The 25,927-nt window shown below is 32.3% G+C and overlaps 2 protein-coding genes across 9 annotated transcripts in view; one reads left to right on the forward strand and one right to left on the reverse strand.

Moving 5' to 3' along the window:
• Positions 1–25,927, reverse strand: part of LOC134288989 (uncharacterized protein K02A2.6-like) — a 309,084-nt gene that overhangs the window by 169,051 nt on the left and 114,106 nt on the right. The gene's annotated exons all lie outside the window — the stretch shown is intronic.
• Positions 1–25,927, forward strand: part of LOC109622136 (sex determination protein fruitless) — a 640,213-nt gene that overhangs the window by 152,787 nt on the left and 461,499 nt on the right. The gene's annotated exons all lie outside the window — the stretch shown is intronic.

Consider the following 25,927-nt stretch of genomic DNA (forward strand, 5'->3'; position numbering starts at 1 on the left):
TTGCAATCTCTGTCGCTCTTCAAGAGGCTCCATTTAAAAATATCCATTCTCAAGTTCGGCGGCCCAATTCATAAATGAGTTTGAACGGTTTGAGAAGCGAGGGAACGTTCAAAAATTACGTCCATGATTTGGGGGAGGGGGGGGGGTCTAGAAAAGTGTGACGGTACGTGTATTGGGTATAGGAAAAGTGCGTGACAGAGGGGGGAGGGGGGGTCTATAAATCCCGAAAAACGATGGACGTAATATTTGAATCTTCCCCGAGTACGCAGGCCACCACACTAAAGACACTACATGCTATATGATGCATCCAGTGTCTTTACACCACACCATCCGTCAAACGAAAACTGATTTTGGGCTTGGGCAGCCCATTTTCGGAGCACATGTTTTGCTCTCTGCAAAAACACAGTTCTTTAAACTTTTTATCCCTGTATGTTCTGCATCTCAGTTGTAAGTTGATGACAAACATTAATAAATTTATTAAAACTTGACTGTAAGATAATGAGAGCAAAAAGTTTGTCACAGAATGGGGCTGACATAATCGGGTCCTTACTGTACTATGAAATTTCTAGACTCGCATACAAAATTGAACAAAAAAACTTATATGTGGTATGAACTGGTGGATTGTGATTTTCAATACAAAAAATAATCATCGCAAGGACCACTATTATTCATATCGTTATATGCATGTTTAACGTTTTTTAACGTGCATGAAAAGAGTTCAGTAGAGTCACACGGTATTCGACTACATACGGAGAAAGACTGTTAGTGACTGAATCCGCGCAGGCGTGCATTGTTGTAACAAGATATGATTATAAAATAGATTTTTTATTTGTCATGTGTTTTGCTGGTTGCTTCTTTTGGTGTCTTTTTGCAAAGGGAAAAAAATCCTATTTATGTACCATGCTTTTTTTCTGCATTCTTTTTAATGCTTCGAACACATAAACTCATACAAATTCGTTCAAGTAATCACTGGATACGCATACATAGTAAGTAAAAAAAACCAAGGAGGTTTTGGTCCTACTTGTCCATTCGACAGAACCGTTAAAAAAAGCACTGTGTTTACCACGTTATATAATAATTAAGGTCTAAGAAAGATATTTTTATCGATCACTGAGAGACGAGTGGTCGGATATCCATCACTATATAGAATAGTATTGGTCAATCAATAGTTATGTTGAATAAAGAAAGTGATGGCAACGAAGGACCTAGGCAAACATAATGTGTTTCCAGAAGCGATATACCAACACAAAGAGCAAGCAGGTGGCTTGAAAAGATATAGAAAAAAATCGACGCTGCAACGGATTGTCCTGCTGCTGGCTCTTTCTTACTCATTCATCAATTGCTGTACTTTACAGTAGTGACCGGTGCCTAAGAGAATGCGTGACCGAAGAAAAAAAGTTCTCAAAAGCACATAAACATATTTTTTCCGACAATCCTTACACGAGATAAATATCTATACTCAATGATTGAAGGTGTGTTTATGTATTGCTCATTGTTGGGTATACGTGCACGGTGATCCAGGAAAGACGCATTTAGCGCCTCCGGATGATTTTATTTTAAAGAAATATGGTTGTTTGAAAAAAAGAAGAAGTCCATAATATCTAAGATATTCAAATCCAAACTTTTTATTTTCAAGAATAAATGTATCGTTTCTAAAAATCTATGTAGGCGAGTTTGCTTAAACAGTGTTTTATTGCTTTTTATTTGACCGTATCGAGCTCTTATCCTCAATTAAATTAAGCTTGTTAAATATTCTCATCGTATCGATATGAATGTTTATCTCGTTTGGTGTGTGAAGATTAGATGATTAAGATTATTTTGTAGAGATTACATGATATAAATGTAATAAAAATCCCAGGGTGGGCCAAAATACATGCCCCGGGCCAAATTACGTCCACTACCCCATCACTATCTTTTTTTTATTAAAGAGATACCCAAGAAGCAGAACAGGCTGAATAGGGTAAAACAGTAGACTTCGCCCCCCTAAAATTATGCACCTGTGTGTTTTGGCGGCATTTTTATAAGGTTCGCAAACACCTTCTCTTACTTATTCTCGGCATCATTGGAAGATTTTTATGGCATAGCATAGCATAGCATAGCATAGCCGACCGTACACATCCTGGGGTGGCTGTCGATAGAGACGTTTAACGCGCCAGAAAAGTTGCCTGGGATTTGACAAATCTTTCATTTAACGAACTCTCGACACCTGGCCAGGTCCTTATGATCAGCGGGGATGGGGAGGAAATGTTGATTAGATATCTACTCAGAACATGTCCAAGAACTTGGGCCACTTCATAGATATCTGGAGTTGGAAGTTGGGTGGGGTTTGATGGGATGCTTTCCTTGGCGAAAAAGCGTATGATAAGTTATTATAAATAAATATTCAATTATGTAATATGTATGATTTACCTTATTACCGCTGAAAAAGTAAATATTAGTAACGAATGTAGAGGTTTTTTATTGATGGTTGTATTTTTCAAAAAACTTGAATACTCTTGGAATAAATTTGCATTCATTGGAGAAAAAATAAATGCAGGTTTGTTTTACACAAGAATTTTTGATGATGATGATGATGATTGAAGTGTACATACCACAGGGAGGGTGCAGGCACGTCAAACTCGAACAAACTACGCCTACCTAACATGCATCGAGCGGGCCTTCCCAAACAACACAATGCGATTTCGCGGGCCATCCCCATCGGCAAACCAAACCGATTTCCAAGCAGGATTCGACCAGGCTTCTGGTTGCGTTGCCAGTCACACTAACACATTCACAAAAGATGAGCAGTAGGCCTACCTTGCCGCATGCGGGTCTCCTGACATACCATCAGCGCAAGGATTACCTATGACTGGAGAATCATTCCGGGAGGGAATAATCTACCTGATGGTTTGTTGTATCAGGGAGAGTTAAAATCGCTGAATCCCTTCGGAAGTCAACAAAAGTTGCTATCTCATGACAAAAGTCTGGCTACTCCACGAACTTAAGTCCGGTCATCAGTTCATTCAACACCCTTAGGCTATCCCCCGTGTGTGTGTGTGTAGCCCCGCAGTATAATGTATTTAGTGTAGATAGTTTGAAATATTCATTAAAAAGATGAAAAAACATGTATATTGAAACGGGCTCACCAAGTTTAGTCTCCTGTCGTCTACCGAAAAAAAAAACAGTCACTACAGATCAACTGCTTCACTTGAAGAGCATCAGCCGGACTCGTTCACACATCCGACATGTCGTTTTTTCTTCGCATACATGATACAGCATCCCGGGAGGAGAAATAAGTCACTATCGATACTGATATCATCACTGCCGGAGTACGCGAATAGGAATCTACGCGGAAGGACACTTGCTTTTCACACACTGAATATTTGCCAGCGGAATCGAGCACATTAATCCGTGTTCAAAACGTGAGAAAAAAGACAAGCGATTTATGATCTACGGGAATATTCTCAGTATATTCAAATTTCCACGCAGTACCACTCACTGCTAATCCACTGATTGCGTGAAGAAAATTTCTACTCCATCTATTGTAACAGGGCCATTTTTTTCACCCTCAAAAGAACACACCCGTACAATTCTGTCCACGGGAGGATTGCGTTCAACGAATCACTTCCTTTCTACCAGTTTCCTGTGCAACGACCAGGACACTATCCCCACGGAACACGGCGGAACTCGATGACGATGAAGACGACGGCGGTAGGGATTTGGAATCCGATTGTTACAAAAAACCAAAATACTGTCTGCGATCACAAAAGGAAATTATTCTAATGTTTCAAATAAATAATTAAAAAACCACCGGCCGAATTAAAAAAACAAAAAACCACGAGAAAAATTCTGACAGCATCATTGGAAGATTTTTATGGCAACTTACAAAATGACATTCTTGGACGAACATATTTCATGAATCCTAATTTAGGAACATCCTAAATTCCACCAAGAATAGAGAGGACCTTCAGAAATTTCACCAAGAATTCTTCTAGAAAACCTTTCATGCCTAAGAAATTCCGGAAGCTTCATGGATTATTTCACGAATGCCTCCGGGGATTATTTCAGAAAACCATCCACGGATTTCAAACATTCTAACAGCGTTTTATTTTTAGAAAATCAAAAGTTCAGTATTCTTTCAGAAATTTCTCCAGGGATTTCTTAAAAAAAAATCCGAATTTGACTTGAGAAATATTTATTTGGGATGCCTTAAGTTTCTCCATCAATTTTCTAAAGAACTTTTATAATAGAGAACCTCCTAAAATGGCTCCATGGATTCCTTAGAAATTATATAAATTAGGTCATCAAAAGTCGTCCATTTTCATCCTCCTCCTACTCCCCCCCCTCCCCTCCATTGCACACTTTTTCGTAATGGACCTCCACTGTAATTTGATTATCACACTTTTGTGAACCGTAGAAATAACGCCAGTAATCTGGAGGAAGTTTTGGGAAATCCTTCGAAATATCTTTTAGGACTTCTTCGATAAATTTCTCTATGGAATGTCTCCAGGGAATTCTCCACAAGTTTTTTCATGATTATGTTTGGTTATTCCAGCAGGTTTATTTTTCCAGTGATTTATGCAAAAATTCATGAAAAGATTCCTTCAGGATGCCCTTCGGGTATTCATCCATGCATTTCACCAGAAATTCCTTCTGGATTTCTTCCAAGGCTTCCTTTAGGAAGTTCACTCGGATTCTTTAAGAAATTCAGAAATTTGTTCAGATACAATTCCTAGGAAGTTTTACATAAATTCCTTTACAAATTTCTCATGTGATTTGTCTAGGAATCTTTACATAAATTTCAGAGTTTCCGTTAAAAATACTTCACGAATTCCTCCGGAAGTTTTTAAAGAACATTCTTTATGAATTTTGCTAAGAGATTTCTCTAGGAATTTTCCAAAATATTGAGGCATAAATTCTTATAGAAATTGCACCAAGGGTTTCTGAGGAAGAGTTTCCAGAAGTTTCTTTAGCAACTTTTCTTTAATTCCTTCAGGTATTCCTTGGGATTCTTTCACATAATCCTCCAGGGATTCGTTTGGAAATATCTCCATAAATTTGTACAGGAATTAAATGCACATTCTTTTTTTTTTGTTGAAATGTCGCTAAATAAAGAATCCTTTAGTTTAGTAGTTCAAGGAATTCTTCATGAAAAACCTTCTTCGGGAAGAACCTTGATGAACTCCTTGAGATGACTTCAGAGGAATATCCAAAAGAATTTTATGAGAAACTTTTGGAGAAATTTATGGGAAAAATCCTGGGCAAGTTTCTGAGACAATCCATGTTTCTGAAAGTTCTGAAAAATAAAACTTCAAGAATCCGTCAAAAAAGACAAACAAAGGTACTGGAGGAATTCCTGAAAAAAAAATCTCAAAAAATTTCTGAAAGGATTCCTGGAGGATGAAAAAAAGCTTCTGGAGATACTTCTGGAGGAATTCATGAAAGGTATTAATAGATAAAAAGCCATTGTGATGCAAAAAATCAGAAATCTGAATTTCTCAATAAATTGAAGAAATTTTAATTTAAAGAATTATCGTCATCATTACGTAAAATTTAAAACAATGTAAATAAGGTTCAATTATAAAATAATTTCTTCAGGGGCATACCAGTAAATGGGGCATTGGATTTTGAAAACCTTGAGTGAGTAACTAACTCAAATTTTGCCATGGCAACACTGGTCTAAAATGATTTTCAGAAAAGAATATCCTTAGAAGAGACGTGCGACTATGTGAATTGCTACCTAGGGTTTTTTAAATAAAGGATTCTCTCAAAATTCTATAGCAAGACTCTTGTGAAGTAGAAGAAAATGTTTTTTTGGTACAAAAAGCATAGACGATTTTTAACGACAAAAAATAAAGCTCACGCCGATTACGCCGCCGCCGCCGCCACCGAATAGGGCGAACGGCGTGACGCCGGCGCCGCCGCCGCCGCTCAAGTCACCAGTGGGGGCTCCATTCACCGTCGGCCTTCGAATATTTTTTCATTATTTCTATATTAGGGGCTGTCCATTAATGACGTATAAGGGTTTATGGGGGGAGGGAGGGGGTTTGAGAAATCTTACGCACCATATAAAATATTTGAGTTCTCATACAAAAAATCTTAGAGGGGGGGGGGGGTTGGTAGTGTCGAAAAACCGTGAAAATCCCCTTACGTAATAAATGGACAGCCCCACAATGGAATTGTATAACAATTTCACTTTGATTTCATTAATACAAAACTAATGAATTGTCACCATGTCAAAACGCGGATTTGAAACTTTTTACAGTACCATTTTGACACAAAAGTGTGTTTACATGAAGCATTATTTTGTTGTTCACTGCATTCGTAGTAAAAAACAAAAACTGCGCTTACGTGATTTAAGTGATTAACTAGATGTAGTTTCGAAATTATTTCAGCAAGAAGCAATTAAATTTACCTATCGCTATCAGGTATGTATTTTGCATTATCGAAGCAAGTTTACCAAGAAAGTACGATTCCACTTATTGAAACAAAAGGGCACGGTAAATAAGTACCCTAAAAATCAATGATCTCCATTCACCGTGCCCCATGTTGCCCCATATAAGTATAAAAAATTGAAAATTTGAACATTCGTTTTTCTAAATAAATCTTGCAAGATATTACTGTAACAAACTGCCCATTGTTAAAATGCAGTTTGTTACTAGTTGATTCATCAGCATATTTAATTGCAATTTCATTTATCATATAAGCAGTAGTTGAAGTGACCAAATTTACTTTAGACCAATCAATTAAAATTGAATCGATTTGGCCTAGATCCACTATTAATATTAACCGTTATGTGGCCGGCAAACTTTTTACTTTTTTCTACACCGTGTGTTTTAAATGGGTGCTGGGTACCCGGGTACCCTGCCGGCCACATAAGGGTTAATCGAACGCGCGATCCAAATGAAATGCGTTTTGCAAGCGACAGTCTGTCTTGGGTTTTCTTTTTGTTCTTCTCTTTATGAACAGTCCCTTATGGGACGTGGCCTATGTATCGATGGATAAAGACAGGAATCCATCTACTGATTCATTTAAGGCAAAGGTTTAGCCACTCGTTCAAGGCGAGAACCTGGGGTAAGGAACAATCGGTCCGACTGTGATTGTGAGTATTCGTGCTACAGAGGTTCTCGAACGAAGGGATTAACTTGTATTGCCTGGCGAAAATAATCCTGATTCATTCGAAATTTGACTAAGTTTATCACTTTTCTTGCCGAAAATCACTAAACACTGGTTTTGATTTTATACACTGGTCAAAAAGGCGTACCAAATCCGAAAAAATATTGCGGAAGTTTCCGCTGTCACCAACTTGCAACCGCCCCAAATTCAAGCGATTGTACTGAAATATTTAATATACTTTTTCGGATGTGATATTGTGTACTGAAAAAAAAAATTAGGTTATCTATTAATATTATTATTTTTTATACTTAGCTCTAGCCGTGAAGCGATGTCAGTTTCAGGAGAATACAATTTTCTAGTTGGAATTCACAAACACACTACTTCGCAGTTCGCACCCTACTCTACTCTACTGTTCTGCTAACTCCAGCACTACTTACTTTGCTTCACTTCACTTCACTTACTCACTAACTCACTCCACACAAAAACTTTTCCTGACTGACTCCTTACTTGCTTTGCTCCACTTCACTCACTATTTCTTCACTGACTCACTCGATCAAGGGCCCAACAGCAGTTTTTATAGCCTAAGAATTCAACCTACACATCAACTCTCATTACAATACATAGGGTATCGGGATGCTTTGTTGGCATAGTCCCCTCATTCGACCTATCTTAAAGTCACCAAAAACTCAAACAAACACGCATAACTGGAGATCGGAAAAGCTATGCGCCAAACAACTGTAACATTTCGTTTCAATTTTAGCATTTCGGAGCATTAAAATTGAATGAAAATGTCACTTTGTTTAGCCTTTGTAGACGCCATGATTCTTCGGCTTAGTGGGTAGCAGTGAAGAGAATTGTAAGACAAAAGAGTCACAAAACAAGCAACAAAGAAGATGCGACGATTACTCTTTATCCCTACTGGTAACAGATAATGACATGATCTCGAAATTTTTTGTTGCAGACAAAACGGAAGCTGAACTTGTTGCGTACTTTTCAACTCGTGAATAATCAATTATTGCTAATTCAAAGTTGAAACTGTTTGATGATAGAGCTTCACCAGAGTTGCAGTGTTTACCGACTCGAAGTTACCGTTCGAAAATCGCAATGCAAGGCTTAAAAATCTCTAAACTCGTGGTGTACGATGTTAATCCCATTATTTTCAAGTTGGGACAAACTTATGTCACATGGGTTTGTTTGTCGCAACAAATACAGGTTGCGACATTGTCATTATTGTTGCGCGATGGTTGAATTTTGATTCACTGGTGGGTAGTCTATACACATGATCATAAATGGCCTGATTCTGGAACATTTCGAATTGACTTCTCGATAACTGAACATTTTATGCGACGGTCAAAGACGCCATTTTGATCATGTATATTTGTTTTCAACGAAAAATAACTATTTTACAAATTAAATGTGGGCCGAATATTGAGGACATTTTTTTCACTATGTACCCAAATCTTGGCCCATCAATAAAGTGACGTCAACAACACCGAAAAAGTGACGTCAACCACATTGCTTGCGAATGAATCAGAAAGAACGAACGGGAAGAAAGATTTTGTGTGCGGTGACTGTAAAAATATAACACAATAATGGGGTTGCATTGTTATCGTTACTAAATTAAGAAAGAACTTTAGTTTAAGTGATTTATTTATAGTTATGTGAAAATTTAGCTCCGAAAATGTAATTTGAAAGCAAGATTGGTGAACAAACAGTGATAATATTTCAGCAGAAATATTAAAAAATTATAGAATAAGTGGTTCTAGCGTTTGGAAACCAATAGGCCAACGTTGTATCCACTAATAGGCCAATTTTTGTACCGTAGACCAACGTTGCATACCATCGCATCGAATCTTTTCAACGTAATTAAGTAAGTTCTTGAATTTTTACGCTAGTTTACTTCCAATTGCAGAAACATACAATGCCTAGAGTGCGTGATAGAGTGAACACATCATTTATACTGCTATTAATTCACGACTTACGCTCAACATTGTCAAGGCGGCTGGCATATTAGGCCAAGGAACGGTACACATACCCTATGCACTACATTTTCAATCATTCCCACTCTGGAATCAGCATAAAATCCTGAAGTTCATGAGTTAGAAAGAGATGTGCATATATCCTTTTTCGTTTTTGCTGTTTCCCCATTTGGTGTCTAATTAAATATGCTGATGAATCAACTAGTAACAAACTGCATTTTAACAATGGGCAGTTTGTTACATTATTCAAAATAAATATAAACGAAGAAAATTGACTTTGCTAGGTGGTTTTGATCATTTTCAAACAAAAGAGAAGGTGTCCTCTGATACATGGTGAATGGGTACCCACTACCAGGGTGAATGGTAATCTACCCGGAATCAGGCGACCTTCCCATCCTCTACTAAATGTACTATATCATTAATTTTTGTGAAAAATTTTCTACTTTTGTGGTTATTACTTTAATTCTAACCAATAATGAAGGCAATTAACAGCGGTACCAACAATGTTTATAAGATTGGTGTAAAATGACAGCCTTTATTCGGCTCAATTTTTTTTTCCTCATCTGTAGAGCCTTTTAACCACTGCGTCCATTATTTAGTATTGTGGTATGACTTATATTTAATTTGGTGCTAATCGATTATCCTGTCACAATTGAGCTGTGATTAACATTGCTTGATATATCACTCGATCCCAACTAGGCACAACTCGTTTTATAATGTCTATTACCCTGTTAGGATTACTTTGCCAAACTTCCAAGGGCTCTAATAACCCTTTTCCAAATATTGACAACCTTTGATTGGATAGCTCTCTACAGCTGCAGAGTAAATGTTCAGCGGTTTCGTTTTCTCCTTGGAAAAAACGACACTCAGATGATTGGATTTTTCCAATCTTGTGTAGATGGTACCTACTGGGGCAGTGACCGGTCATCAGGCCCGTTATTACCCTCAGGTCTCTCATGTCCTGGCTTTTGCTGCACTACGTCTTATAAATCTTTTTGCTTGTCTGGGTGTATCCGTGGCATTCCAATTGGTCTCTACCATAGACATTTCCCATATTTTTAGTTTCGTCCTAAGAGTACACTCAGGAACTCCACAGAATGGTTCAGGGCTTACGAAGCTCGATGCTGCACCCTGTCTGGCTAGATTGTCGGCGTTTTCATTTCCCTGAATTCCGCAATGGCCGGGCACCCAGTACCCGAGCAGGGAATGAGAGCTAATTGAAAACAAATTGAGTTATTTAGATATCACGAATTTTGATAACAAAGTGAGTTTTCATTTTGTATGACTTAAGTGTTAACATAACAAAAATGAAAACAAAATAATGTACTGGAATATCTAATTGAAAACAGAATGAGTTCTCATTGATAACAAATTGATATCTCATTTTGTTATCCACATTTTACGACTTGATATCATACGCAGTTCTCAGGGAGTTATCATATTTATAGGGTAATAACTAAAAATTAATAACAAATTTAGTATTCATTTTGATATTTTATTAAGCATTAATGTACATGAATAAGTAGAAATTTAAATGAGATTTTATTTTAAAATCAGAAGAATCTCGTGATTAAAAACTTGATTTGCTTGATACGATATCATCAGAGTATGACCCCTATTAAGGACAGACTTGTTAGAATCCCAAAATGGCCGCCACGATGGCCCACTTTGGCACCTACTCACGATTTCGAGGGCACAAATCTCTTCGTGAACAAAAGCAGCACACCTGAGTTTCTCATTTTAAGCTAGTGAGTAACAAGTGAGTAAGAACAGAATAATAAAATGCACTGTTGTTTGAAGCTTGTTTCTTGAGATTTGTGCGTCTGAAGTTCTGATGCCCCTTTGAAGCGGTATTTCAAGATGTTTGTCCTTAATGGCGTAGTATTATCGATTGTAACATTGACATTTCATAAATAGTCATTTCTAACTTGGAGCCTACACGAAAAGGTATGGAAATCGGATATGATATCCTCATCGATATGCAGCATAACTATATAATGATTCAACTAAAAGATTAATGATAGACATTGAAGTGACAAAGAAAAGTAAATTTGGAGTCAAAGGACAACTGCACGTAATATTTTGGTATAATTATATTTCAGCTTTTCCTTCTGATTATATGCACTGCAGTAAAACAAATGTGGGAGATGTTCACGACATCCCAGAGCCACAGGCATCGGGACTCAAATTGAATGACATCGAGCAAGGAATTGAGTCGCATTCGGCTTCTCAGCTCTTTCCCTCGTTACCCGCGGAAAAATGATGACATTTGAAAAAAAAAAAGCATCCGATTGGAAAAATATTTTACTACATTAATTCTATTGGGTTTGACATAATGTCGTTTGGCATAGTCTTTTGGCACAATGGTCAAATGGCATAAGCTGGTATAATAGTCGTTTGGCAAAATGGCCGTTTGTCATAACCATAAGTGAAATGTCATCATTTTCTTGTATGATAAATATCTGTGTAATTTTCAAAACTGTATCCAACATCACGTGATTCATCATTTTGGTCGCGGGAAAACTTTATTAAGGTTAAATTTGTGACCTTCAACAGTAGAATGACCGTGAATTACTTCGGTTGGCCATATTCAACTTCATTTGTCTTTAATTTAGAATTATGCGCAATGAATATTATGCTAAACGACTATTATGCCAAATGACTATACCAAACGACCTAAAGTGTGAGAAAATTTAGATTACTGTGAAACTCTCGTTATTTCCTTACGAAAGTGCGAATGGTGCAGTTTTAAAATATAGAACTGGAGAAATAATCACCCAGTAGTTCAAACATCAAAATATTTGGCAATATGTTTAGATTGAAACTGTTGTGATTAACTTATATAGGGAAGTTTTGTATTTTGGACGGTTTTGTTCTCTTCGTAATGGAAGGCTTTTTGAAACCTGTTGAATTCAACGTTGACCTCAAATCTTTCCCAACCAAGCTGAGCTATACGACCCAGTTTCAGGCAATTTAGCCGATGAAAAACCCCTCATAACGAAGAGAACAACCCTGCCAATAATAACCAGTCACCCAAAAAAGACTTATTAAAGTGCAAGCCAATTTAAATCAATAGCATGACCATTACCCAGAATCAGCAAATTATAAATTTTGTGTCAATATTTAAGTACAATACTCAGGTAGATTTAACAAATATTTTGTGAATATAATTAATGTTAATAAAGCATATTAAACCTATTTTGAATTTTTGAAATCAAATTTTGTTATAATTGAGATTTTGAAATGATAACAAAATGATATCTCAATTTGATATTAAATAAAAACAATTCGGAACGAAAACTTGTTTTGATTTCATTTTGTTATCAGTAACAAAAAGAGTTATCAATTTGTTATAGGTTTGTTCTCATTCCCTGCTCGGGTATAATGTTACTTCGTTCCTACTGGCCAACTGCTTCAGAGAAAGAACGCATTCCCACACTAGCTTGGACTGGCACGTGAATGCCCTTAGCGCATTTAGAGCAGCTTGACTGTCTGAGAAGATGCACATTTTTGCAAATCTGTAATTTCTCCTCAGGCAAGTATTAGCACACTCTAATGTGGCTTGAATCTCTGCTTGAAACACAGTGGGACTACATCCCATTGGTATAGCTTTTCTTATACCTGGGCCAAAAACTCCAGCACCAGTATTTTTCCCCATCTTAGACCCATCAGTATAAAATACAATAGAACCTGGACGTAAGCTTGGCCCACCAGAATCCCAAATATAGCGGCTTGGTTTAACCACATTAAAGGGAACATCATAGTTGGTCTTCTTTATCATCCAATCCTCTACTGTTTCAATATCTGAGTTTAAATTGAAGTCTTTGACGATCTTCAAAAGTCCTACTAGATCACCTTCTAGCAGTTTGTTGTGACGCAGAAACTGCAGGGCACTTTTTGCCGCTTGCAGTTGAACAAATTGGTGCAATGGTAACATATTGAGAAGGGCATCTAATGCAACCGATGGTGTGCTTTTCGTTGCCCCTGTAATTGATATACATGCAAGCCTTTGAAGCTTGCTTAGCTTCTTTTGAGCGGTTACCTCGATTGTTTTAGGCCACCATACAAGTGAAGCATATGTAACTTTTGGCCGGACCATTGCTGCATAAATCCAGTTTGTCATGTTTGGTCTCAGCCCCCCGGTTTTCCCTAAGGCTTTATTGCAAACCCAAAGGGCATTTGTACCCTTAGTTATTACCTTGTTTAGATGAGAATTCCAATTCAGTCTTTTGTCCAAAGTTACACCGAGATGTTAAACTTCTTCCCAGAACTGAATTTGAACTCCATCTAAAGAAGGTTGGGTAAAATGTAATTTCTTCCTTCTAGTAAAAGGAACGATAACAGTTTTAGAAGAGTTTACGCTTAACCCCTCTTTCCTACACCATTTGAGAGTAACATTCAGCGCATGTTGAAGCCGATTTGAAATCGTAGTACCGTAATCCGGGGTAACATTGATCAGAATTTTCGAACTTTCTTGAATTATTCTCTTGTTAAAGCAAATGTTGCATGTTTTATATTTTTAAAACAAGTACTGGCCCTCTGATTATGTGTTAAGCTACTCGAAAAAGTTTTGTAAAACTTTAAAACATATTTAAATAGGCTTTTTAATCTAATTTTTGATTTTGTTGATTTGGGTTAACATTGATCATGTCAGTGATCAATGTTCGTTTGTGTTGAAAATACCTTACTTACTAAATTCGGGGTCGCTGATATCGAATATGTTGTCCAAATTCTTACAAGTTATGTATTTCTTGAGTTACTTTAGGATTAAAATATTCCAAACCGCGAATAACGCCTAAAGGTAGGCAACGACTTAAGGAATTGATAGCTTACTTTAAATAAATTGTATATTTTATTGAAAAAGAGCATTTACATAAAAGTTTCGTTCATTAAATCAAACTCTAGGATACCATATTGAAGTAATACAGTGATTTCGAACCTCATATTGTATCTAGTATTCATGCCATGCATGAATGTTTGACAATGTATCTCATTGCGTTACGAAACACAGTTATGGAAAAATCGATTTATTTCAATGTTTATGAAATTCAATTTTCATGAATTGCATGTCATTTAATAGCTAAATGATAGCAGATTACGATATGGCATTCGATAGCAGAAACTGACTCAATGTAAAATGCTTGTTTGAACATTTCCTGAGGTGGGTCCAGCTGATCAATGTTACCCCGCTGATCAATGATACCCCGGATTACGGTATCATATTTCCCACGTACCAAAATGGCCACATCATCTGCGTATCCTATCACCTGAAAACCTTGATTTATTAGCTTTTTAACAGGGTGGCCAGCGAACCGGGAAAACCGGGAGAACCGGGAAAAAGCCGGGAATTCATAATCACCGGGAGAAAACCGGGAAATATGAATTCAGATTGCCACCGGGAAAACGTTTTACATTTAACTTTTTTTTTTATTCTTCATGAGAATAATTTGTAGTGCCGAGCTTGTTGTTGGTTGAACACAATATGCATTGAAAATACAGCTTGCGTTATATTGAGTTGTTAAAAATTTTATTAAATAGGTTATTGTCGTTAGTGAGCGAATTTTAACAACAGCTATGTTCAACTAGACTGAAACCAAAACAAATAATTCTTTTATATAGAACATAACAGACGAACACAAAATAATGTAGCCAAAACTTTACACTTAAATTTGTGAGTGAAAAAACTGCAAAATTATGCAAAATTCAAACATAATAGAGGAAATTACCTATTCTCGGCCGTTTTGTTCTCTTCGTCTTTAGGGGTTTTTTGAAACCTATTGAACTCATAGTTGGTCTCACATCCTTCCCAACTTAGCTGAATTATATGGCCAAGTTTCAGGCAATTTGGCTGACAAAAACTCCCCATGACGAAGAGAACAAACCTGCCGATAATACCCACTGTCACCCCATAATGTTCTAGCTTAAGGCTATCTCGAACTCTACAGCAGAAATTTGCGTTTTCTCAATGGAATTCAGCAATATGCTTCATGCTAGCGCAACAGTATCATTATAACTGTAATATAATTTCTCTTCATCAAGTTCGAATACTTTTCATGAAAGCCTGTATGTTAATATTAGCCGAATCTGAACATGTTATTTAAATTAAATTATTGAGAAAAATCTATAAAAATTTTACACTACTATCAGACATATTGTGTCAACCCTAGTGAAAATGATATTTTGACGTTCAACCTAAAAAGGGGAACAAATGTGGAAGTGCTTTACAGTTGCAAAAACGCACAAGTACAGTTTTTACAGATGCCTATAATATGTTTTATTGGAATTGTAAAAAATTGCCACTAGGAAATGGAATTCGTAGGAGATTATTTCTGAGTTACCCAAAAGATCCTCTTGAAATTGCTCCAGGGATTTATTCAAAAGTTTCTACGGGAAATCATTTTTTTTTTTTCTAAGATTTCCTCAGAAATTACTTATAAGTATTCTACAGGGGTTCTTTCTAAAATTCCGGCGAGTTTCTCTGGGAGGAGTTTTTTTTTGTCTTCTGCAGCAGTTCATGCTGGTCCATGCTTTTGTTCTTGCATTTCTCATACAGTTTCTGATGGATTCCCTCCAGAATAGTCTTTGGGATTTCTTCAGGATTTCTGTAGATTTTTTAGCAATTCATTTTGGGAATCCTCTAGGAATTCTAATAAGTATATAGACGTCAAAAGGTAACATTGTGTAATTTTTACTAGGTCAATCCCAAGAATCGGTATAATTAGAATTTCTGAAGAATAGGTTCTACAAACACTGTATTTTTGTGTAACTGTAAAAACACTTCCACAATTTTAATTTTGTTTCTTTGCCATTGATCATATTTTGCTTGATTATATCATGTAAGAAGAGTGTAGATATTCTAAGTCATTAAAGTTTTCATTACGAACAGTTCCTGTACCGATAGTTTTTCAATTCAAGTAAAAATATTAAAACCGGAAAAAAATATAAAAATTCCGGGAAAAAACCGGGAGAAAACCGGGAAATCAAAATCTGCAAGTCACTGGCCACCCTGTTTTTAAGGAGTTCGTCTACTACCAAAGACCACAGTAAGGGCGATAGTACTCCTCCTTGAGGACAGCCCTTTATAGATCTAACAGATAGCTGCGCACCTCCTAGATCAGTAGAAATTTCCCGATCTTCTAGCATAGATATTATCCATTCAATAATGCGTTTATCTAAGCCCCTTGCTTCCATTGCTGAACGCATGGAGCTGTAGGATGCATTGTCGAATGCTCCCTCAATGTCGAGAAAAGCAACCACGGCTACTTCCTTGGCTTGAAGCGATTTCTCAACTTTGCTAACTAACGACTGTAGCGCCGTTATCGTAGATTTACCCTTTGATAAGCATATTGAAATTTGCAGAGGCATTTCTACTAAACTTGTTGACTTAATAAAGTCATCCATGATTTTTTCCATAGTCTTTAACAGAACACAAGAAAGGTTTTTTGGTCTGAAGGCTTTTGGAGTTGTTTTGTCCCGTTTGCCAGCTTTTGGGATAAACACAACACGAACCTTACGCCACGCCTTAGGTATGTGAGTTAACGTAATACTGGCTCTGAATATTTCGGTTAAGAGCGGACAAAGCGCCTCTTTTCTCTGTTGAAGTAAAGCTGAGAAAATTCCATCGTTCCCGGCAGATTTGAAAGGTTGAAAAGAACTCAGTGCCCATTTGTTCCTCGACGGCGTGAAGATTTCACAAGCTTTTTGATAGGCATTGGTCGACCATGCATGTCTTACCTTATCTGAGTCCTGTTCTTCATCCGAACAAGGAATCGACCCTGAGAAGTGAGTTCTCATCATGATTTCCAATGTTTCAGAAGAGTCAACAGTAAAACTGCCATCTTCCTTTTTAAGACTGCCAAGACCATTTGAATGGTCTTTCGAAAGGACTTTATGAAGCCTTGCAGCTGTAGGAGCGTTATTGATGTCTTCACATACCCGTCTCCAATCCTTCCGTTTGGCTAGCCTCAATTCTCTGTTGTATTCTGTAAGGGCTTGTTTATACTGAACCCAATCAGATGTAACTTTTGCTCTATTGAACAACCGTCTAGATTTCTTCCTCAGTTCTGCCAGCTTATCATTCCACCAAGGGACATCCCTGTTGGATGACCTCTGTCGGACTGGGCAGCTAGCATGATATGATGAGATCATTTTATCAATAATCTCATCAGAGGCATTTTCCAACTGTGAAACAGACAAGATCTGCTCACCCGCATATGAATTTTCATTCATTAAATAGAAGCGATAGAGGTCCCAATTAGTTTTCTTTGGGTTTCTATAGCTTTCAATTAAATTTGATCCGGCTTTATAATCGAACCTGATATGTTTGTGACCTGACAGTGATTCCTCATCAGAAACATGCCAGTTCACGATCTTATCTGATAGCAGATAACTGCAAAGCGTAAGATCTAAAACTTCTTGTCGAATAGCATTAATAAAAGTTGGCGATTCCCCTTTATTGCATGTGTCTATATTATTAGACAAAATGTTATTCAGGAGATCCTCACCTCTTTTATTAATATCAGTACTGCTCCATATGGTTTGGGCATTTGCATCACACCCTATAACAAATTGGGCGTTTATTTTTTTGCAATAATTAACTAAATTTACGACCAAGATGGAGGCACATCATCAACGTCTCCTGGAAAATATGTTACCTCAGTTTTTCCCTGGATTGTTGGGACCTCCATTTTAATCGCAACATGTCTCTTGTAATAAACTCGCCTCAAATTTTCTTAGACCCACGGTGAATTGTGGCTTGACGGTACTATGGAGAGTTTTCAAAAAAAGTTCTCCGCGTTGTAGAGCATTCACGCATGGATAAAGTCATAAGGTCAAAGTCAATTTGAATTCTTTACCTAGGGTACAACTTTTTTCACAGACGTTGGATCATTTTGCGGTCTTCGACAAAGTTGTTTGGCATATAGTCACCTACAGTAGTAGGGGTAGGCGGGGCAATATGGACACCCTAAGGTTTTTGCCAACTTTACCTGGCAAGATGTCAAAAAAGTTTAGTTTTTTGATACATGTATCCTTTTAAAGTCTATTTAGCATCTATTGCATAAGAATGCTCACGAAGAAAAATGATTCATCCACTTCAAAAAATGTTATGAAAAATGTTAGTTTTTCATGACCGTCTTCAAGCATACGGGGCAGAATGGACACCCCCATGGGGCAATATGGACACCATGAGACTTTTAAGAATTTCGTACATTATTTACACCTATAAAGTCATTTCATTACAAAACAACTATTATGGATGAATTAATACGTCGAAGTAGTTCATTTTTGTTCAGTTAATTTAAGGACAGACTTGTTAGAATCCCAAAATGGCCGATTTCGGCACCTACTCACGATTTTGAGCGCACAAATCTCTTCGTAAACAAAACCAGCGCACCTGATCTTTTTATTTAAAGCTTATTACAAGTGAGCAAGAACAGAATAATAAAATGCACTGTCGTTTGAAGTTTGCTTCTTGAGATTTGTGCGTCTGAAGTTCTGATGCACTGTTGAAGCGGGATTCCATGACGTTTGTCCTTAAATTCAGGCTGTTTTGGAAAAAGCTTCGTTTTTGTCGGCATGTATAGCTGTGCCTAGAACAACTATTTTCCACTGCTGTCGTTTTTTGACCAATTTGTTTCACCCTATGTCTACTATAGTGAACATTTAACAGAAAATGTACTGAAATCGAAGAATTTGGTTGGTTTGTGATTTAGGTTATATTTTTCCCTTGCCGCTTCTTTCAAAAAGGTGAGTGTCCATTTTGCCCCGGCAGCAGAAGATATTTCCAAACTTGATTTTTGATATAATAAAGAAGACAATATAAACATGTTAAGCATGTAGATACAGCAAAACTACTTGCATGTGTTCTAGAAATATCAGGTTTTAATCGACCTGCAATAAATCAATCACTAAATCTTATTTTAGATGGTGTGAAAATTATAATTTTCATGCACAAAAAATGGAGGACGCAACTTTTTCGTGTAAAATCAAGTATAATTATAATTTCGAATGTTTCTTTCCTGAAACTACGTTTTAGATAAATGGACTATATTCTCCATTCATTAAAAGTTCAAAAAAGTTCGCATATTTCAAAATATTGAGGGTGTCCATTCTGCCCCGGGTGTCCATATTGCCCCGCCTACCCCTACCAAAGGGTTTGATTATTGAACGCTTACAGCGCACAGTGTTCGAAATCGATGATTTTGCGATCAAAATTAAATAACTTTTTTAGGTTAGTTCTAGAGGTTTGGCGTGTTCTACAAAGTTTTTTTGCATGTTAAAAGGCGTCTTTTGATAAAATGTAATAAATGATTAATCCCCCTAGAAGTGAGATAAAAATTTTATTTTTTTGAAATATTTTTTTAGAGATTTGACGTCTTCGGCAAAGTTGTAGCCCATGATAAGAGAACAAAAATCGTAGAACATGTCAAAGCTCCATCTCTTACGGTTTTCGAGATATGGAGCGTTTTGTGCGAAGTACCCCTAAAACTAGTTTTTTCAGTGTAGCTTCAGCAGGTAAAATCCTACAGTTTTGTGACCTTCTACAAACTTGTTCAGGACGTCAAAATACACATTTCTTCCAAAGATATCAAGTCATTATATCTTTAAACAAAAAAGTTATAGGCAAATTTATCATATTTTAAGGTGTACTTTCACCTTAAGTAACTATTTCCGGCGCAAAATGGCGCAGATGGCTCAGTCGGTAGTTGAAAGATTAGACTTTTTACTACCGCTTGGGGGTGGAAACCCTCGTGGGCAATAGTGGGAAAGGTGGTTTAAATACATGACAAAAACTAATTATTTTGCCTGTAATACAAGAAAAATATTAACACCCGCGCATCTATTGTTTTGATTTTCACTCGAGACAATAGCGAACGCGATCGATTATGCTGCCATACTCACCCCTACAGGAGTGATGCATGCACAGCAAAGAACAACACAATACTTTCTGCCGGAGCAACACAGTGCATTAAAAATTAATGCGGGCATCTTAATTATATTTTTTTTTTATATATTTTTACAGTATTACAGGCAAAATAATACGTTTTTGCCTTGTATTTAAAACACCTTTACCACTATTGCTCACGAAGGTTTCCACCCTCAAGAGATAGCAAAAAGTCTAATCTTTCACCTACCGACTGAGCCATCTGCGCCATTTTGCGCCGGAAATAGTTACTTAAGGGAAAAGTACACCTCAAAATATGATAAATTTGCTTATAACTTTTTTGTTTTAAGATATAACATCTTCGGAAGAAATGTGTGTTTTGACGTTCTGAACAAGTTTGTAGAAGGTCACAAAACTGTAGGATTTTATCTAATAAAGCTACACTGAAAAAACTAGTTTTAGGGGTACTTCGCACAAAACGCTTCATATCTCGAAAATCATAAGAGGTAGAGCTTTGACATGTTCTACGAAGTTTTTTTCTCTTATTATGAGCTACAACTTTGCCAAAGACGTCAAACCTCTAAAAAATTTTTTGAAAAAATAAAAATGTTATCTCACTTTTAGGGAGATTAATCATGAATTACATTTTATCAGAAGACGCCTTTTAACATGCAGGAAAACTTTGTAGAACACACCAAACCTCTAGAACCAACCTAAAAAAAGTTATTTAATTTTGATCGCAAAATCATCGATTTCGAACACTGTGCAGCGCCACCTAGCGGCAAAATTCGAAAACCTAAAATTTCTGCATACATTTGGCCAAGTTTTCCCATACAAACTTCAAGCTTTTGAGCGCCCCCTTAGGCTTAATTGATTTTGCTCAAATTTTGAACGTAGCTTTTGGGAGTCCAAAAGCTGATTTAGGAGATAAGACTTGGCATTTTTCGAAATTTTTGTTTTTCATATAAGTGTGGGTAACCTTAATGTCAACCCTTATTTCAGTTTCAAAAGATTAATTTCAGCAATATGTATCCCTCGGTTTTGCATTAGAATCTAATTGAAAGACAATTGCATTAATGTACACATCATTTATCATTTTGTGTTCAAAATATTTATGATTTTATTATAAAAACGCATCTTTGTAACTCGTCTGTCATGCATAGGTTACATATTGTGCTGTACCGTCGTTGGGGTTGAAAATGGGTCAAAAAAGGATTCTCAAAGACTGTTTGTTATATAAAAATTGCAACTGAAGCCGGAATATTTTTTTCACTTAATAATAATAATAACAATAATATTAATAATACTTTATTTATTTATCATCTGATAATTTACAAAGTTCAACGATACAAAATTCATGTTATACAATACAATCTTCATCTTAGGCTATATTTATCCTTTACCCACACAGAACATTTTCGTCTAAATTCTTCAATCGTTCTGGCGTTTTTAAAGTCCACGGGTAACATAATAAAAATTCTGATTCCGTTGTAATATATTGACTTTTGGTTTGTAGACATTGTAAAGGGTACAACGCGCAAATCATTATTTTGTCTCGTTTTATGTTGATGTACACTACTAGCTCTAACAATAATATTAATAATAATAATAATAATAATAATAATAATAATAATAATAATAATAATAATAATAATAATAATAATAATAATAATAATAATAATAATAATAATAATAATAATAATAATAATAATAATAATAATAATAATAATAATAATAATAATAATAATAATAATAATAATAATAATAATAATAATAATAATAATAATAATAATAATAATAATAATAATAATAATAATAATAATAATAATAATAATAATAATAATAATAATAATAATAATAATAATAATAATAATAATAATAATAATAATAATAATAATAATAATAATAATAATAATAATAATAATAATAATAATAATAATAATAATAATAATAATAATAATAATAATAATAATAATAATAATAATAATAATAATAATAATAATAATAATAATAATAATAATAATAATAATAATAATAATAATAATAATAATAATAATAATAATAATAATAATAATAATAATAATAATAATAATAATAATAATAATAATAATAATAATAATAATAATAATAATAATAATAATAATAATAATAATAATAATAATAATAATAATAATAATAATAATAATAATAATAATAATAATAATAATAATAATAATAATAATAATAATAATAATAATAATAATAATAATAATAATAATAATAATAATAATAATAATAATAATAATAATAATAATAATAATAATAATAATAATAATAATAATAATAATAATAATAATAATAATAATAATAATAATAATAATAATAATAATAATAATAATAATAATAATAATAATAATAATAATAATAATAATAATAATAATAATAATAATAATAATAATAATAATAATAATAATAATAATAATAATAATAATAATAATAATAATAATAATAATAATAATAATAATAATAATAATAATAATAATAATAATAATAATAATAATAATAATAATAATAATAATAATAATAATAATAATAATAATAATAATAATAATAATAATAATAATAATAATAATAATAATAATAATAATAATAATAATAATAATAATAATAATAATAATAATAATAATAATAATAATAATAATAATAATAATAATAATAATAATAATAATAATAATAATAATAATAATAATAATAATAATAATAATAATAATAATAATAATAATAATAATAATAATAATAATAATAATAATAATAATAATAATAATAATAATAATAATAATAATAATAATAATAATAATAATAATAATAATAATAATAATAATAATAATAATAATAATAATAATAATAATAATAATAATAATAATAATAATAATAATAATAATAATAATAATAATAATAATAATAATAATAATAATAATAATAATAATAATAATAATAATAATAATAATAATAATAATAATAATAATAATAATAATAATAATAATAATAATAATAATAATAATAATAATAATAATAATAATAATAATAATAATAATAATAATAATAATAATAATAATAATAATAATAATAATAATAATAATAATAATAATAATAATAATAATAATAATAATAATAATAATAATAATAATAATAATAATAATAATAATAATAATAATAATAATAATAATAATAATAATAATAATAATAATAATAATAATAATAATAATAATAATAATAATAATAATAATAATAATAATAATAATAATAATAATAATAATAATAATAATAATAATAATAATAATAATAATAATAATAATAATAATAATAATAATAATAATAATAATAATAATAATAATAATAATAATAATAATAATAATAATAATAATAATAATAATAATAATAATAATAATAATAATAATAATAATAATAATAATAATAATAATAATAATAATAATAATAATAATAATAATAATAATAATAATAATAATAATAATAATAATAATAATAATAATAATAATAATAATAATAATAATAATAATAATAATAATAATAATAATAATAATAATAATAATAATAATAATAATAATAATAATAATAATAATAATAATAATAATAATAATAATAATAATAATAATAATAATAATAATAATAATAATAATAATAATAATAATAATAATAATAATAATAATAATAATAATAATAATAATAATAATAATAATAATAATAATAATAATAATAATAATAATAATAATAATAATAATAATAATAATAATAATAATAATAATAATAATAATAATAATAATAATAATAATAATAATAATAATAATAATAATAATAATAATAATAATAATAATAATAATAATAATAATAATAATAATAATAATAATAATAATAATAATAATAATAATAATAATAATAATAATAATAATAATAATAATAATAATAATAATAATAATAATAATAATAATAATAATAATAATAATAATAATAATAATAATAATAATAATAATAATAATAATAATAATAATAATAATAATAATAATAATAATAATAATAATAATAATAATAATAATAATAATAATAATAATAATAATAATAATAATAATAATAATAATAATAATAATAATAATAATAATAATAATAATAATAATAATAATAATAATAATAATAATAATAATAATAATAATAATAATAATAATAATAATAATAATAATAATAATAATAATAATAATAATAATAATAATAATAATAATAATAATAATAATAATAATAATAATAATAATAATAATAATAATAATAATAATAATAATAATAATAATAATAATAATAATAATAATAATAATAATAATAATAATAATAATAATAATAATAATAATAATAATAATAATAATAATAATAATAATAATAATAATAATAATAATAATAATAATAATAATAATAATAATAATAATAATAATAATAATAATAATAATAATAATAATAATAATAATAATAATAATAATAATAATAATAATAATAATAATAATAATAATAATAATAATAATAATAATAATAATAATAATAATAATAATAATAATAATAATAATAATAATAATAATAATAATAATACAGGTCGGACTCGATTATCCGGAGACTCGATTATCCGGGGTTCGATTATCCGGAATTTTAGACTCGATTATCCGGAGTATTTTTTATTGAGATTTTTTTTTATCTTTAATGCAGAAATACAAAATTGTTTAATATTAAAATACTATGCTGACCCGATTTTGGGAGGCCTCGATTGAGTTTTCTCCAGATATTATCGATTTTCTGATCCGATTGTGTTAGCTTTTTTTTTAACAAGAAAAAGTGTGTTACATTCGGCATACCGTTTTACAATACAATATTATCTGTTGATATATTTTGGAATCATATACAAATTACGTAACAAACAAATCTCCCGTTATATTTGAAAAGGGCCAAATCACTTAAAATTTCGTTTCAGCGAAAAAAATGCTAACTATGCGACTGTTTTCAAAATATAGTTTACGGTAATAGACGTCAATCCAGGAATTTCCCAAACAATGCCTGTAGAGATTCCTTCGAATATTACTGCTGGGATTACTCTAGAATTTCCATGGAAAAATCCTCCAGAGATTTTTTTAAAGATGAATTCCCGATTCATCCAGCTGTTGAAGCACTCAAACAAGATGATGAATTCGTCTTGGTATCAATTGGTATTCCTCCAAGTATTCCGTATGGATCCTCATGTCCGCCTGGGATTTCTTCAGGAATTACTACTGCAGATTCTTCTTTACCTTTCTTTACCTACAATACCACCAGGGTTTTCTCTATAAATTTCCTAAGAATTATTATTCTTGCGATTTTTCTAGTTTCCTCCAGAATTTTCTGTTGGTGGAGCAAAGTCCTTTAGGGAGGAAGTTCCAAAAGTACTGCTGGAGTTTCTCCACGGATTATTCCAGGAGCTTCTTTTCCTTGGATTTCTGAAGAGTTTCTTCCATATATTCCTCAGGATATTTTTAGGGATTTCTCCAGGAGCTCCCATATACCCGAGCAGGAGAGAATAGGTGTACCTAGAATATTAAACTGAGATATGCAAAGCCTAAATCAATAAATGGTGCGTGTTCTATAATTCAATAGAACCTCAAGCAGTCCTCAATACTAATCCAAAAGCTCGTTGATGTATTTTTGTCGATGACTCAATACCTTGTCTTGGTATGATATCTAATTCGTTCCCGCTCAGGTATAGACCTTCATGATGTTGTCCATGGATTCTTCTGGGGATTTTCAAGAAAATTTTACAGAAACCTTCTATGAATTACAGTAATTCTCGTAGTGATTCAGAAACTTGTTTCAAACTTCTCTAAAGATTCCTCCAGTGATTTTTCCAGGGGCAAATCAAGGAAATCTTTTAAAGATTTCTGCAAGGATTTCTTTAGCGAGATTGTAA

The sequence above is a fragment of the Aedes albopictus genome, chromosome 2, assembly GCF_035046485.1.
Source record: "Aedes albopictus strain Foshan chromosome 2, AalbF5, whole genome shotgun sequence".
In the NCBI taxonomy this organism is placed as follows: domain Eukaryota; kingdom Metazoa; phylum Arthropoda; class Insecta; order Diptera; family Culicidae; genus Aedes; species Aedes albopictus.